The 13,180-nt window shown below is 40.1% G+C and overlaps 1 protein-coding gene across 1 annotated transcript in view; it reads left to right on the top strand.

The window, feature by feature from the left end:
- Window positions 1–13,180, top strand: part of LOC114872798 (lachesin-like) — a 42,749-nt gene that overhangs the window by 4,615 nt on the left and 24,954 nt on the right. The window lies entirely within an intron of this gene.

Genomic DNA, 13,180 nt, shown 5'->3' on the forward strand with positions numbered 1-13,180 from the left:
TTAGGGCGAAAGACTCTATCTTTAGGTAGAAAAATCTTTAATTCAATTCATTATTATCGTTTGATTTTCTTTTCTTTTCTTTAAAATAGTGTTTATATATATAAACAATAACGTAGTGTTAAAATAACAAATTTTGCAATAGTTCGGGTTTTTCAGAATTTTAAACAGTGCAGTTGTTGATTCTGTGTTTCTTGGCGATTAAACAATACAATAGAGCTTCAAATCCATTTCAAAATTTATATATATTTTGATGAATTATTTTTTTTTACTCTTCCAGTTATATTCTATGAACTTTTTGACAAGCAATTTCCAGCAGTCAGTGAGATTGTCTGTGGGATTTCCCTAACTGAAAACTCCTGAATTTACATATTTGTAACAATTTGCATTTGTTTCCGCAACCAAATTGTATGTTTCAATCGTATTGTTCGCGAGTTAAATTTATATTCTTTTTCGAAATTTATTATTAAATACACCATTTCATTGATTACTTTCATAATATATTATTTTTCATTTATTTTAATTATTTCTCATTTACTTCGACTTATCTTTTTTTATTATCCTCTTGTATTTATTCCACAATATTAGAAGACCCATTTGCAATAGAATTTGTTAAAGTTCATTTCTCTTGCTTTAAATCGTCGCACGCGTGTTACGTTTACCCGTAATCACATTGTTCGACTACCACACTACCACATTTCACACTCTGACATTCATACAATAGGCAGTACATAAGTAAGTACATATTATAAATACACCCGGTACGCGCGCCGCACGTAACACACTACAAAGAAGAAACATTTCCGCAAGGAGCGGAAATATCCACGGTACTTACGATCCGACTGACACACTGACACTGATACATCCGCTTAGACCAGCCCGGGGCGTAAGGTCGCGCCATCGCCATTGCATCGCGTCTTTTTCCAAATTTCTCCTACACATCTGCGTAATATTTCATTTTCCAATTTCCTTCGCAACCGTGAAAAATTCCCTTTCGGACGTGTTCGAAACGAAATTTACAGAGTACAAAAACCTATATCTATGCGACACGATGCTGATGAAACTGATGAAGAGAAGTTTAGAATTTTAGCAAACATTAAGAATAACAGTAATTTATGGTTACCAAGATCAAATTCTTTTCTTTTATACTCAACTACTCGAACACTGTTTGCAAGGGAATATTTTTCCGTCTTGTATTATATTACGAAGTACACGTAGAAACGTGTAGCATTCTGCTCGGTTACATTGTACGTATTGAAAAATTCGTACTGCAACGTAGGGTATACATAAGAAGGGTTGCTTGGTTCTCGGAGAATAAGGAATTTATTTTCTGCCCCCTTGACGCCGCCTCGCCGTCATAGCTGCGGTATTCGAGTGGTTTTCACTTTGAGTGGAAGATCTGTAGGATCCTCGAAGCCTACTCGATTTGGAAGAACATCGTACAGACCAACATCGAGCATTCCTAAGATCTTGCTCGTTCAAACGATCAAGGTAAAACGATTAAAACAACCGACCTCTACGATCATTCGCTCTTATCGTATTATCTAATTTAAAAAGTTTTCTGAACGCGACCATTTGTCCGAAAAATTGATCGACGTTTAACGGCTATTCGAATGATTTCGCACCGATACCTCGCAATATTTTCTCGCTCGTTACACGCTCGTCGAGCGAAACAAAAATTAGCAAGCCGAACTGTGCAACCATTAATTAGAAGTTTTCCAATCGTTGGAAAGAGGGTGACGTAATGGCTGGAGTATGGATTTTTCTGTAGCGATGGATTTGATTCGATTCGATTCCAGATACACCGTTTAAATGCTCTGTTCATAAAATTTTCAACGCCGCTACTTCGTTTGTCTAAATATTTCAGCAGACGTAACTTTTACTTTTATACACGAAACAAATAGAAAGGTAGGTGGCTTTGATGGAAATTATTGGTCTGTAGGGTGATGCGCCTTCTTTTCTCATCATCAGTCTCGTTCTTATAATTTCAATCGTCTTATCGTCTTAGGAAAAGCATCGACGTCGTTCTGCTTTTGTTCCAATTCCTCGCTACTTTCGAGAGTAAGAAAATCTCGGACGAGAGTGGAAGGAAGAGAAGAGAAGCTCTCCTTTAGATGCTTACTATTGAATGATTGGCAATGAATGCTTAAACGTAAGAGACCTGTTGATAATCGCATGATATAATACTTGGCGCAGTACGCCTTACTCCATTCGAAACTGAACCACTCTACTCCTTCTCCACCGTCGCATTACATCGTTCCTTTTTATTTGATTTATCACGAAACTCTTTAATCTTTTAGGCGGAACGAATTTTACGATACGATTACGCTCGACCTGTCCTACGATGAAATCGGTCTAAATTAAAATTCCGTTTTACGAATCGATCTCCGTGATTTTAAAACGCACCCGCTGCGAATATTCGAATAAGAATTTGAAAATTTCAGGTACCCGATTTCAGGGTCCCAAGAAATATGTTTCTACAATTCTGAATCGATTGAACGGACCGAGCGCCTGGGAAGTTGGGCAGCCGTTCATCGAACCTAAGTTGTTTATGCAACGCCAAGGTGGCTAGTAATTTTCAATGGACAGAGACATCAGAGCACTTTGCGCACTTTGACGAAACAATCGCGCGATACCGGGATCGGCATACGTTCGTTTCCAAACACACGCAACGTGAACCATTAAACGACCATTTGTCGCGTAAATAATAGCTGATGCATTGATGCACTCGTTTCACCCTTTTTTCTTTTCCTATCCCCCCCTCTTTTTTTCTCTTGCTCGTTCGTCACCGGCTCCCCCCCGTTGCCATCGTTTTCTGCCCGCCACCACCGTCGAATTTCAGATTGCGCTTTAATATCGGCACCCGCTTAATCCGCGATGACGGTTTCTCTGGGATTTCATCGCTTTATTACAAAAAAGCTTCGTCCCGATGGACGGCAGATGTCACGTACGCTTTTTTTGTTGGCCACCCTGTGAACCACTTCCACCTCTGTGCCATCGCGTCACGTTGCACTACACCACGCCATACCACCCCATACCGCGCCACGGCGCATATAGTGTTCCGTCCGTTCGTTCCTTCCTTCGTTCTCTTTAAAATCTCTTCCGCGGAGGCTGTTGCGTACAAGTAAATAATAAACTCACCCATTACTTTGCCCATTATCACTGCATCCAGCGTCGACATAAATTACGCGAAATAGCTTGGAAGCTGATTTATATGCCGACGGCAGTGCAAACTGCAAAGTAAATGAAAGGCGGTTGCTCGTACAGAAAGTCATCGATTAAAGAATTTGCTCGAGTCCAATTTATGCCACCAACCGGAAGAACGTATAATAGAGTCGGACGCGTATTATTCGGATAATTTATCGCGTTTGATATTTATGATTAAAATGAAAAAAACTCAGGTATATACAGTCCGTGATGGGTATTGTCGATGAAATGGTATTACGAAATAATCAAATAACAATAAAGCGAGTTTAGTGAGTAGAATTGAACGGTATTCGTTACTGTATTAAGCCGTGCAGATTAATCGGTGCTAATCGAGCCTGCGGTCTCAGTCGGTCTGCTTGACATCCATCTCAATCGGAACTAGATTGGAAAGAATATAGATCTTCTGTCGTACATTAATAACATTTCATTGGTAAGTAGAGTCATTAAAAGTCCGATAGAAAATTTCTGATTGATCGTGAAACGTCTACAAAGAAAAACGTGTCCCCTAGAAACGCTAAACAATGAATGGTCTGTTCATGAAATCGTGCTATAAACTACGATTCTCGAGTGTTCTTGGCTGGATTTACGATGCGTCAATTGCTATTCAGACGATACGAGTGGAAAAGTTCGTTTGAGAAAACCGTATATACCCCCTATTGAAAGGGTATGACCGGAAAAATTTAGTCGAGAAAAAGCGACGTAGCCCAACCACGGTGTGTCCTAAAACAGGAATATACATATATACAAAACAGAAACGAGTAGACAAAGACTTGGAGAACAGCAGTGTCCCTTTTCGTAGAGCCATCCAGGTGTCCTAGCCAATATATTATTTTGCGTTCTCTGATAAAATTGTCTACCAAATATATTTTAAATGAGCTATAAATTCAAATTAGTTGTTTGTAATAGGATGGTAATCAGATAGCCCCGGGGCCTCAGATATCTTCATCCTCTCGTAGGTATTTCAACTTGTCTCTGCAGACGTTCAAATCAGTCATTTCAGCAAAGAAAGCGCAAAAATTGAATCGACAAGATTAATTTCTTTCGTCCTTTTTTCTTCTTTTTTATTTGACACGTATATCAAAAATTGAAATTCATACGTCTAATAAATATGAATTTTTAGAGTTTTATCTTGATATCGTGAAGGGAGGACTGGGAGATGTATGGAATGGAAAGCTTCGGAATTCGTTTCAATATGTACAATTTGTCGCCGGATGTATGCTGCCGTTTCGTACGAAGATCGATTTTGTTCTTATTCCACGATTCTATCCGTTATATGGAATTGCTGAACTTTACATTTGCCTTGGACTTTATTCCGTTCGATTTTCTCAGATCCTGTCCTGGAACTTGTGATAAGGATACGAAACTCCAGATAACGTATATTCAATATCTTTGATCAATTTCAAACGGTCCAACTTGCGATCGTCGAACAGGTAATTGACCCTTTTGCTCGATCGCGTAATCCACCCCTCTAACTAACATATGAATGTGATTAGGGTGGTGCGTAAAATTCAACTTTCATAATATTGCTTACAATTAGACAACTTAGCATTTTGGTCTGTATACTGAAAAATGGCCCTGGGTGAAATTACTCGTGGCTCTAATAATTTGATCGCCCACTGTAAATACCCATTTTTATTTCGAATGCATTACGCGATTCCGTCGATCGGGAAACACGAAATCGGTCAACTTCGAATCCGCTCGAAATGGTACTGTTACCGACTCCCCAAGTTCCCTTCCGTTCCGTTCCATTCCATTCCATTCCAGTCTGTTTCTCGACTTAGTTTTCATCGTTGTGTTCTGTTCGGACGCTGGTTGTCGGCGCGGTGGGGTGCAGAGGGTAAAGGTAGCCGGAGGATGCCGCGTGAGAGCATGCAGAGCATTTCAATAAACGACAGGAAGAATAGCACCGACTACATTCCTTTCCGGAATCGTCGAGAATGGTTCAGCCAGTCACGCAGCCTGAAACTTACGGTTTTCTAGCCATTTCTATTTACTCTCAGCTTGCTGCCGGCTATTATTTCCGCTGTAAAGTAAACGTGCGAAAGAGCTAAGGAGGAGACGAACCGCGTATGGCGTAATTTATCGCCGTTGTTGGTCAACCAGCGAGAAAGAAAAACGGCAGAAAATTCGTGAACGCGCACGGGATATCGAGTGAAAATTTAACCAACCTGCGCATTTGGTACACAGAGAACGGGTCGGTTGTGAAAATAAAAAGATGAAAGAAAAAAGTAAAGAATGGAGAAAAGGAAAGAAGAGAGGCTGGAAATATTGACTTAATTAGTTTTCGATAAAAGCTTGACTGTCCGTGTTGCGTCGATGAATTTCGCGCGACCGCCGAGTGGAAAATCGTAACACCAGCTGCGCGACTGTTACACGTACAGTTTAATGGAGTAGAAGGAAAGGAAGAGGCTGTTTTCGAAATCGCTAGATACCAGAGAGAACGTGGATTTCCGAGGGACGATAATCGGCGTTGCATTAAAATCATCGAAACGGCGCGAGCCGACTTGACGCCGCGCACACGTATCGACGAATCTTGCCAATGCATTTACTCTTCAGTTTCTGTGGCATTTGCGTCGCGATACGACTAGTATTAAACAGAGAAACGGGCCAACGCGAAGAAGATTGCGAGAAACCTCTTTACGCGAGAAATGCTTTTAGAATCGAAATCCTTCGGGCGCTTGATATATTCGCGGAACGTAGAAAACTACCGTGGAAATAATACGAGACAGCCCCCGTTCGGTACAATGCCGCGTCCTTCTACTATACATCCGCCATAGTTTCTCGCCAAAACTGTATTGTAGTTTAACTGAAAGAAGTAAAAAAAAAAAAAGAGAGAAAGAAAGGAACGGAAAAAAAGAGAAAATCTCTGCAGTCTGACGCGTTATGCGTACAGTAGCGTAATTGTGACGCGTGAAAAAAAGGTGGTCATTATTTTCTAACACGAGTCGGTAATCAATATTGCAACGTAACATATTGTTCACGTTCGACACAGCATGGCATAACAATGCGATCGGGGGTTCTTTGTCGTTAGAGTCACGATCATAGTTATCAGCATCCGTACTGCGTGTCAATCATAGGCTGTCAAGAAACAATCGCGATTTCGATAACACCGACTTCATTCATCACAGATTGATATACTGGATCAAAACATTTCTTTCTTTTCCCTTTTTAACATTTCTAACAAAGAATTATTTTTACGTATTTATGTTACGATACTGACAGGTGTGTATGTCCGGCGATTACTAAACTGTACCGAAAGGGCAAATATACATATTGCTTGACGCATAGAATTCAATTCGTAACAGATATCTTGAATAAGAATAGAAAAAAAAAAATGTAAACGATTTTGAAATGTATAATACCGATCGTTAAAATCGATTGAAGGGTATCATTTAATCCCATCAGTTTTCACGGCAACTGGTAGGATTTTAAACAAAGGGAAACAGTTTCTTCCAATTTCCATCGAGTTAAGTCGTGTGCTAATCGTCTTTTTTCAAGAACGATTATACCTGATGGATACGATTGAGCACGCTTCACGGCGCCGCGCCTTTTCCATAGAAAATGGAACGAATTTTCTCTTCGATGCTTTTAACGGGCAAAATGCTTTCAGGACGCTCTGTTTTATATGTACGTTCCTCCTTCGACTTTTTCCGCAACCTACTACGGCGTTTCGTAGCTTCCAGATAATCGGCGCCGCAACTGTAATGTTACACAAAAATTATCTACGATACTTTGTCGTATATTCAATGCCGTTCAAGAAGAAAATTACATTTTCCAGTTGAAATTATAGTTTTCCTACGTCTTATTTACAACACCGAAAAATATGTCCTTTTTAGCTTCTCTGCTTTTTCAGAATCCCTGTGACGCTTTCTTATAAATTTATCCCTTCTTTCTTTCTTAAATGCTGTGTTAATACATCCTGTTTCCGGCTTGTTTTTGCAAGAGAAATTACATCAGCCGATGACGATGCGGCACTCTTTATAAACGGACAATAAGATTTTCCATAGAAGCGGAACAACAAAGTTTCTCCTGGATGCTTTTAGTGGCTGAAAATGCTTTCAGGATACACGCTACACGCACACACGTGTACATCTACCCGTATACGGGCCATTCCACGTCAAATGACACAACATTGGACCGCGCGGTCGTGGATTATCCTTTTTAAACCTACATCTAATCGTAGTTATGAAAAATTAATTTACGTTGCTTATTTTATTTCCTTAAACCTACTCTACCTTAGAGAGAAAATCATAACTCGAGGAATTTTATTCTTTCTTCCGTGCCAACAGAAATAGAAAAATATTTAGATTAATAGCAAATTTTGGAAACGCTATTCAAATAATATTTTTTTTCTTTTTTTTTTTAAATTTAAGTGTACCTAATTTGCAATGCAGGTCACTGATACCCCCCTAAGGCATTCAACGCGTTAAGTAATTTATTTGGCATCGACACAGTGCAACCGGTGAAAGTGCAACTTCTCGCGTTCGCGTCACAAGAGTAAACAAGGAAAAGTTGGAAAGGATTGTTTTGGGTCAGTTAACGAAACGATTGAAACGGGCGAAAAGGAAATGGGCGGGAAGAGGAGGGAGGGGATAGGTACGTGTGCGAAATCGATATGCCGATAATATTCGAGCCAGAACCGTATGCCCGTTCCCGAAATTCCCTGGTTGGCTGTGGCACGACCGATTATCGGTGGCGACGAACCAGGATATATCTATATATACACTACCGTTCAAAACTTTCCACTCTACTATCAATTGTAGGCAAACTCGTGACTTTCTTTACGCGGCTGCTCATTCTACTGGATATATCAATATTTACTTACAATTAGAAGAGTTGCATCGTTTACCAAACGTTTAACACGAAAGCCGTGCAAGAACGATCTTCTTTGTTGTTTTATTCCTTAAACAGAAACTTTCAAATGAATAAAGTTATTTCTTGGCTGACGTAATTTTGAATAAAAAGAAAAACGGAAAGGTAAAGAAGAAAGAATATACCGTTTTATTCAAGATTCATAGGGTGGTAGAAACTTTTGAGCGATAGTGTATATCGGGTGATTAATGAGCATGCCGATAGATCTGCGCTAAACCAGGCTCGCGCACCCTTCTCTGATCGTCCATGGTCGACGGATAATTTATTAAGATTCAAAAAGCGGCAACTGAAACGCTATGGGCTTCCTGCCAGGCCACTGTTGCTCCGGATTCGACGGTAATCCAAGTTCACCGACGGATTCCCGGATAATTATGTTCGACGTACCGTTGATGCGAGGAAAGTTCTTCGATCAACCGTTCTTTCGTTGCCGTTCAACGAGTACGGTTATCTCCTTGTTAAAAGTATCAATTTATCGTATAGAGAGAGAGAGAGAGAGAGAGAGCACTTGCTCTGATTCCCTTCTGTTTCGATAGAAAAATTCTAATATGATTTTCATGTATTAAACGCGCCTTGTAACAAACTCTTTAATGGTAAATTAAAAGATCGAGGGTAGAAAAAAATTGGCCACAATCAGCCCTTCGACACTCGGCATTAATCTATCGCCAAAGGTGCGAGCAAAAAGGGTAAAAATCGTCATCGAGGCTCCACTTAACCGGATCAGATACGGCGCGGCAATACGGGATTCGATGCGGTTCAACCGTTTCAATACACAAAACGCAGGACAAAACTGGTTTCAAGAGATTCTCGATTCGTCATTTGCCTCTCTGTTCGAGTAGTTTCAAGATACTTTTCGGCTTAATCGTCAGGTCGGTCGTTCAAGGGCACTCGAGTGGTGGAGTAGGTAGTTCCCCTGCTGATACGGCTTCGTGCTCGACGACTGGAAACAATAGATTTCGTTTCGAGCACTGCTCTTACATCACAAAAGAAAAAGAATGCAAACTGCCAAAGGGACACCCTGCATTTTCTTCGCGCATCTGCTTCTGTGCTGCACCTACTGCATATTGTGCACCTATACGTTTCTCTATCTTCCATATATACACGGTTTGCATGAATAGTGACACAGCTCAAAAATCATAAATCTTGAAATACTTGGAAAAATAAAATGTAAGAGTAGGTCTCTTTTATCTAGGAAAGCGTTATTTCTGAATTATGCTATCAGTTGCTTAGTTGCTGTGACAACTCAAAATGAGAAGCTATTTTATCCCCTAAGGAAAAGAGAACACATTCACTGCCACAGTAGAAAAGACCATGTGTAGTCAGACATACCAAACCTGTAATTATCAAAGAAATGATCAGTTAATTTTCAAATGAAAACTTTTAAATCGGTACCTTACATTATTAGTATAGTACCGAAATTATTTAAAGTTTGCCTTCTCTTTTCTTTTATTAATTATTGAATTGTAAAAAATTTCAGATGTAGATCTCCAGTAACTACCATGGCAGTCAACGTGTTAACAAAGATAGCAGAGTTAATTTTTATGATTTGCAACGAAAACGTTCCGCGAGATCGCGCATAAAGCCTAACCTAAGCTAACCTAACCTAAGCCTGACTCCTTTGCAAAGAGGGCGCCGCCTTCGTCACTCCTTGTGCTTGGCGCTTAGCAAGTATAGTTCGAACGCCGATACTTAATGAAAAGAATAAAGTGTTTTCGGTGAAAAGCAATTCGATAAATGCAAATTTCATTGTTGGAAACAACAGAATGAAAATGGTAGACGCGATTGTAGACACGAAGCAGATAACAATTATCCGTAGAAAGCAAGAGAAAACTCGAATGTTCTCGTGCAGCTATAAATGTAGGTGGGGTGTGTAATACCCTCTCTTGCACATGGACGGAAATAAGGATTATTTCCGGGAATTTGGGCCGTAATGCTTTCCAGGAAGTAATTCGGTGGATTAAGGTATCGAATTAGATGCTTTTTACTTTTTTCGAGGTATCGTTAAGAACGAACGATTAACCAGGCAATTCTAAAAAAAATGCAAATAAAATCGTTTAAATACCTTAATGGAGGAAATATTTTTTACGGATATATGTATTTAATACGACGTTAAAGCAATTTTTCAGTCTCGCGAATTAAGTAAAAAATTAGTTGTACCAACTTTTAAATTAAATTACGTGCTGTTAATTATATAAAAAGAGAAAAAAGAAAAAGTTTTCCAAACATTATCCGCAGCAGTTTTATATTTTCTCTTACAGTTATTGCGGTTCAAACGTTGGAAGAAGAAAAGTGTATAGCACGTCGAAATTTATTGCCCGCAACTTTCGGATTGCTCTACCAACGTACAGCTGCGCACCAGATATATTTTCGTTGTATTCGCGGTTAATTTTTGCGATCTACAATTAGATGTAGCATGCTACCGTAATGAACAAACACATTTATCATTGGTATTATAATTAGATATGGTTGCAAGGAGTGGCGGACTTGCCATTGGGGAAAATTTTCGGTGAGCCAAGAAGGATTTAGGGCTTAATTAATTGAAATTAGGGCCCGTCATGTCACTAATTTCTCGGTAAAAATTTAAGTTCCAGTTCGTATCTAGTTACAGGTGTATGGATGCAGCATAGAAGGGTGTAGAAGCATAGTTGATCGTAAAATAGGTCTAGAAGAGTAGGAATTCGAATGCTTCCTTTTTACGAACTAAGGAAATGGAAAAGAGCATCAAGTGCTTTCCCCGCGCTATACGAACCTGCCAAAAGCTACCCAAACCACTTTCGACCCCTCTTCTAAAGAAGCTAATCCCATCAGAAGTTTTCAGTATGTTTATAATCCACTAATCGCTCGCCTTTCCTAGCACAATTTAAAACTTTCTTCGACGCCGGTATCCGACCCACTCTCATTTGCCTCTGCCTCTTCAATTCATCGTCCTTCACGGATCTTTCTCCTTAACCAGACTTCATTTTGCGGCTCATGGAGTGCCGAATTTTATAGAGCTCTACTCGACCACTTTCTCCTCTTTCTTTTTTCTTTTCTCTCATCCGAAGATTTAAGATCTTCTATTCGGCGATAGGAGGAAGATCGTGACAACTTTTCATCGAGATTAACAGTAAATTATTGAAAAACCAGTTAATCGATCATCTAAATTTCCACGGATATTCACGATCAGTGATGGTGTTAGGGAAGAAATAAAAAAGTACGTTATTGGTTATAGAGGCAAATGTTTCGGTAATTTGTAAATAAGAAATTGATGAAACGCGTAATTAATTAAAATTCCATTCGAATCGATTTCCATATCAGTTTAACAAAACGGTTAGCGATATTAAATTACGATCGGATGAATGTAAACGAGGAAGAATGGCTAGAGAGGAGAGGATATTTGCTGAGAATCTCATACACCTGAAATGAAAGTTTACTCACCTCCAATAACGAACCACCCTGAGGGCCACTGTGATTACACGTGAAATTGCTTGAAAGTAAAAATAGATTCAGTTGTGGCATCGAGAGATTCAAGGGATGTAAAATTCATACGATGGCTTAAAGGCATCGCCTTTTTAGATGCACAACATTCGCGAAAGATATTTTCGAAAACGTTCAACGCAGGTAATAACGAGTCTATTCTAACAGTGTTGCGAGCCGAATGGTTAAGTCGACAGCAAGGATCTTGATTCTGCTTTTCCGCCTTTCGCGACACACTAATTTGATAAAAGGAGCACGAGACGGGACTAAATCGGTTTAGGCAGCGACGTAACTTGAAAATTGTGTTGCTCGAGAAGAAGCAAACGCTCGCCGAAGTGAGCTTAAATTAAATCAAACGAATATTTCTCAAAACCAGCGTGTTTACGTGTTGCTTCTTAGCCTTCTACAAAAATATTCAAGCTACCGTTACTAACGTAAGTGTAAGTAGAAATTTTAAAAGGAAAAGAAAATCTATCGTGCACGCTAATTCCGCGACGGATTTGTTGGTCTTCTATCGGGAAAGGCAGCTCTTTATAAAACCACTAGAGAACTTTTCAACAGATCCTATTTTCGGAAGTTCTGACTTTGCCATCGTTTCCAATACGTCCACGTCACGATGAATGTCGTCGTCGAGAGCAGGGATCGGTCAAGTACATAGTCGCTAAAAGACACGATTCTCTCACTTAATCTTCCTCTTCTTTCTATTCCCGCCAGTTTTCGATGATTAAGTTCTATGGTATACTTATTGTGAGGGTTATAACCAGAGTATGGTGCCCCAGGCGCCATTGGGCCTCTTTCCCGTGATGGCCGCAAGATGTCGCGCGTATAATCCATCCTTTCTCGCAAGCGCTCCATCACGGGCCTTGTCGATACATATATACATATATGTAAACCCAGGCGGTTGGGGTAGGGACCGTCCACGTCAATTTTTCCGCCGGCATCCTACATTATTATCCTGGCAACAGATGCAGCAGCGCAACTCGAGGGGGTCAGAATGGTCAGTTGAATGAACACCCCAAATTAACACCTAACATAGCACTTTCCTCTCGAATTAAAGATAATCAGAATACATATTTAAATTTAAAGTTTACTGGAAACTAGACTAGCAGGCGTGCCGGTGAATTCCGAAATTATTCTCAGTACACTTTGACGCGCTCTGTACGATCGGGAATGAAAAGCTGTTTCGGCGGAAAAGCTTCGTAGTCTCGTAGGCACGTATGCTCGTAGGTAGAAAGGCGAAGCAGACGCAGAGGCAAAAGCAGGTTTGCCTAATTTTTCGGCCGTAAACGTATACCGCATAGAAGGTATACGTTGCGGAGGCGGGCATTCGGGTTTTAAAAGGTACGCGGCTTTACTGCTAGCCGTCGGTATAAATAGGAAACTAAACTGATACGGAAATTGAGATCCGTAAACTATGCAACCGCGACTGAGGCATTGATTGCGATACGCCGCGTTCCGCTTCGTTGTTAATGTTTCAATGAATAAAGTTAACCAATAAAGCATCGAATCGTACACCGTTTGCAAGATCGAAGGTATTCGCTCGTTGCAATTGCCCGTTGCGATTCGTTAAAATTAATACTACGAAACGTAAACGTTTTCACGCATCGCCGAAGCTGCCGAACATTGCACGTCAAAAACGCACAGATTTCGC

The sequence above is a fragment of the Osmia bicornis genome, chromosome 1 (assembly GCF_907164935.1).
Source record: "Osmia bicornis bicornis chromosome 1, iOsmBic2.1, whole genome shotgun sequence".
Lineage (NCBI taxonomy): Eukaryota > Metazoa > Arthropoda > Insecta > Hymenoptera > Megachilidae > Osmia > Osmia bicornis.